The sequence below is a fragment of the Microtus ochrogaster genome, linkage group LG5 (genome assembly GCF_000317375.1).
Source record: "Microtus ochrogaster isolate Prairie Vole_2 linkage group LG5, MicOch1.0, whole genome shotgun sequence".
Lineage (NCBI taxonomy): Eukaryota > Metazoa > Chordata > Mammalia > Rodentia > Cricetidae > Microtus > Microtus ochrogaster.
Genome location: NC_022031.1, coordinates 31,194,037 through 31,198,910, shown reverse-complemented (window position 1 = coordinate 31,198,910; position 4,874 = coordinate 31,194,037). Strand labels below are relative to the sequence as shown.

Genomic DNA, 4,874 nt, shown 5'->3' with positions numbered 1-4,874 from the left:
TGTGGTTGCTGGGAATTGAACTCAGGACCTCTGGAAGAGCAGGCAATGCTCTTAACCACTGAGCCATCTCTCCAGCCCACCAGATGATTTTTGAAAAAAAAAAAAGTGACCAACTTATCAGAAGGATAATGATTATCAAACCTGCAGGAATTAGTGCTTAAAAACAAGATCTAATCTTCAGCAAAATTTTGCAGCCAAGTTATTTCTGCCTGGGTATATGGTGTAATAACCTTATCAGGTAATATTCCAAAGGTTTGCCAACTAAGTTTATACCAGCTGATGGATAAGAGATAGCAATTTTTACAGGTGACAAGGACCATAGGATGGGTCCTTGCTGCCAGAAAACTCCAATAAGACTATACTGAGAGGGAAAAAATTATCAACAGCAGAGGCTGACTTTATATATAGAATATGAGCAGAGGCAAGCTTTTCTTCAATTAAAGTAATACATTGCCTTGCCTGGGGTGTCAACTTACAGAAGGAGATTGGGTCTGGATTCCCCAGCAGAATGTCAAAAAGTGGTTTTAAGACTCCCGTAGGAATTCCCACAGGCTGAGGCAACCCAGGTTGGGTTGCCCCCATTATTTCCATACAATCATTTGCTGCTCTAAGATCTTGCAGCAACCTCCATTTATCAGACTTTTTCTTAATAACAAAGATAGGAGTATTTCAGGGAGAAGTGGATGGCACTGCGCATCCTGCACTTCACCTATCCACAACAAACAATCTCCTCTGGAAAGACAGGCTCAGCAAAGCTGCCTTTCTTCTCTTTTAGCAGTATAATCGCCCTTTCTAAAGGTTCTTCTTCTTCCTCTTCTATATCTCTTTTAGGACTTGTAACTTCCTGCTCCTCAAAACTCTTAACAGAACCCACAGATTCTACATCCTGAATCTCCTCAAAGGTTTTGTTAAAATTCTCTTAATTGCTCTTTTACTTTTACATCATCACTGAGAAGAGCATCTCTCACTAAGCGCCATAGTGAAAATATCGCTATGGGAAATTCTTCTGGCCCTTGCTCTTTCAATACTTTTTGAAGGTCAGCCTTTACCTGCTCCCAATCAGTAATACTAAAGCCCCCTGCATGGCTCTGAAGACACCCACTACAACCATACACTTTGACCAAAACTTGACATGCGATTGTTCTGAAAACAAGCGCCCACAGGCAGGCAGCTGCTGTGTCAAGCTCGACAAAAAACGAAGTGAGAGTTCTCATACTGCAACACAAGCTGGGCAGCAACAGAGCAAAGACTCAAGGCAAGAAGAGGCTATCCAGAGTCAACCCCACGGCCTCCAGTAGGAATGGTTTCTAACAGCGTGTGTGGTGGGTGCTTCTCAGCTCCTAGCTGTCAGGCACCATTTCCTCCGTCATCCTCATCTTCCTTCCTGTCTACTTCAGAGGGGTCTGAAGACTCATGGAGCAAGATGTATTCTCTGCTACTGAACCCAAATTTAAAGACATCTTTTTCTTTCAGTTCATAGTATCTCTGTGGCTTAATACGCTTTGGTATTCAAGAAGGTTCCGTTGCCCGAGCCACGGTCAATGATGCAGGGCTTCACTCTTCGACCAACTGTGCCATCAGCTCGAGTGTACTCCACAAGCCAGTACTGGAAGACTGCATGGTGCTTTGAGCAAGAGGGATGCTCAATGTGGAATGTCGGAGGTGCAGAGATCTCGACCCAGAAGGTAAGCACTCTGCAGATGGATGAACATGACCGGAAGTAGCTCATCATTTTTAAAGGGGTAGAGACGCCACCGTTTTGGGGGATCCGTGCTTCTGGGGACTCGTTGTACTTAATAACCACATCCCAGAAGGTATTGGTGTCCTCAAGAAGTGCCCCAGAAAGTTCAAAGCTTGGTTTTTCTTTGACAGCCACCTCTTTGCTTCTGTTACCAGCAGGGCGAGGGATCGCCTCCTGAGCCTCACTGCCAGCACCTTCATTCTGCTGGCGATGCTCCCGGTGCCTGGCATTATAACAGTCCCTCTCTTTTTCCTGGGCCTGTAGAATCTGGCTGTCTCGGTCCCGGCCCTGTCCACTGACTTGCCACTCACCCGAGCTCCTTCTTTGGCGGGAATGGCCCTGGTGCCGGTCTCCCTCCCTGTTACTACAAGCTCTCCTTTGTTCCTGTTCTGATGGCTTCTGGTGAGGTCGATCCTCTCCTCCTCTCCATGGATGGTCCTCACGTTCCTGCTTCACTGTAATCATGACATAGTGGAGACTCCGGCTTCTCTCTGTCGGTGGAGACTTGTTTCTCCCTGAGAACTTGTTTTTCTTTTTTAATGGGGACCGCCTCGCTCCCCGGGCTAGACCCCTGCGGTGGGCACCGCAGCCTGCCTCAGCGCCCGGCGAGGACCGGTTAGAGGCTGGGACGTCGGGCCGGAGGTTAGTGACTGGTTCGGGGCTCAGACACCCCTGCTTCACCACTATGGTCGCCAGTTTATCGTCTGCCCGGTGTCGCTGCCAGTCACTTCGCTCCCGCACTTCGCTCCTGCTCGCTCTTCATCCTGCGACCCAACGGAGAGCCACCAAGGAAGTCATGAAAAGCATTCGTTAATATTATAAATTAGTTTAGGTTGAATGGCCACTCTGTAAAACCTGGTTCTAATTAATCTTATCAATAAAAAACCCGGAATCAAGCCGGGCGATGGTGGCGCACGCCTTTAATCCCAGCACTCGGGAGGCAGAGGCAGGCGGATCTCTGTGAGTTCGAGACCAGCCTGCTCTACAGAGCTAGTTCCAGGACAGGCTCCAAAGCCACAGAGAAACCCTGTCTCGAAAAAACAAAAAAAACAAAACAAAAACAAAAAAAAAAAACCTGGAATCAGATCTTAGGGTGAAAGCTGAATTTTTAGAAAAGGAGAGTAGCCGTCACAATCTCTTCTTAGCGCTACAAAAATCTCAGATCAGGTGGGGGTGGGGGCGGGAAATCCCTATCTCTGCGAATCCTCAGACGGAAAGGGGCAAGATCCTGTCTCCACCCACCTTATGTTCTTGTCTCACCCCCATAATGATGGGATTAAAGGTGTGAGCCTCCCACATGCTGGGATTAAAGGTATAAACCTGCACTGCCTGGCTGCTTCTCTTTCACACAGGTTCAATCTCAGTTAACCCAGGGTGGCCTCGAACTTCGCTTCTTCCTGCACCCTCCTCTTAGGTGCTGGAATAAAAGGTCTGTGCCACCACTGCCCGGCCTCTATGGTTAACTAGTGGCTTTCTCTGTTCTCAGGCAAGCTTTGTTAGAACACAAAATGTTATACAACAATGCTGTTTGATGAACTATCGCCTCTTCTAATCAAGAGGTCTCTCTTGCTTGAATTTAATCTTTTTTCAATTTTGATGGCATGCGTAGCTTTTCTTCTCCTGTGGAAACAAACAAACAAACAAAAAAACCTTTTCCCCAACATAACACTTATCCTGGTTTCCATTCTGAGGTCAACACATCTTTAAAGCATATAGGCTGATTTAATTCAACAATTTTCTTTTGTCTACTATCCAATGTCTCTGTGCAGCAGTTTCTCATGAGAGCATTTAGAAAACTTAGAGAGAATAAAGTATTGTGCAATCTGTTAGGATTCCTGCATTGGACTGGCCCTAGCTGACTGCGGTGACTGCATTGGGCTTGCGCAGTGCTCTTGTCATCGTCCCCCTCCCTGCCTCCTCTTTTCCCTCCGCCCCCCCCCCCCAGCCTCGGTGCATTGAAGCCAGAGACTGCTAGGCCCCTCTCCTAGGACCCTCCAGCTGGAGCCGCGCCTCTGCTGCAGCATTCCCGCGTCCTGTTCCTTCCCCTGCTGCCTCCACTGGAGCCGCCTTGCACGCTGTTGAAGCTGCTCATTGGTCCACAGTGTACTCAGAATCGTTGACATTTCCAATGGCCGCCGGCCGCACAGCAGCAAGACGGTCACCAGGGGCACAGAGCAAGATGCACACCAGTGGCATAGAAAAATGGCCACCAACAGCACAGTAGACGCTCAGCGGGGCCACAGTGGCAGCACACCAGCAGCATAGCACTGCAGAGTCTCACTAGCTGCACGGTCGCAAGATGTACACCAGTAACCCAGTTCTGCAACGGCTTCTCTGCCCGGGGGAGATTCCGCACACAGTCCCAGGAGCAGATCACACGGTGAACAGTTGCCACCGTCCAGATTGGCACTTACCGACAAGGACTGCCTGCGGCTATCAGGAGATGACCCTGGCCAATGGCCACCCAGGGCAGCGAGGAGCCTCGGAGACTGCTGGTCAGCATTTCCTTCATCTTATTCCTCCCCTTCCCTAATAAACTCCTACGTGGGTTTGTCTGCCACAGAAACAACACTATGTCTGGCGGATCTTTATTACCCCTTTCTGTTTATTAAGCATATCTTTTAGAGTTCAAATAGATCTTTCTATAACTGCTTTCCCCGTAGGATTGTGGGGGTATACCTTTAATATGCTTTATATTGTAATACTAGAGATGTATGCTGAAGTATCACCAGTCTTAATTTCCATAGTGGGCATAACTTCTAACAAATGCATGATTACAGAATCAGCCTTCTCAGAACTCAAAGCAGTTGTTCATTGAAATCCTGAATATGTATCTATGGTGTGTGTACATATTTTAATTTTCCAAACTCTGCAAAATAAAATATACCCATTTGCAAAATTTAATTTCTTTGGGTTATTTCCTGCAGGTAGTGGAGTTTCGTTATACAAAACTCCACATTTCCTTATAATTTCCTTGGCTTGTTGCCAAGTGATGGAAAATCTTTTTTCAAGCCCTTTCTATTGACAAGGTGTTTCTTATGCAATTCTGAGGCTCCTAGAACACTTCCTACTAATAATTGATCAATTTCATCATTATCTTGTGCTAGAAGGCCCATATGTGATCTGATATGTA

General features: G+C 47.1%; 1 pseudogene; it reads right to left on the bottom strand.

Annotated features, from left to right (window-relative positions):
• Positions 1–844: 844 nt before the first annotated feature.
• LOC101990933 lies at positions 845–4,253 on the bottom strand (annotated as a pseudogene).
• Positions 4,254–4,874: the final 621 nt, after the last annotated feature.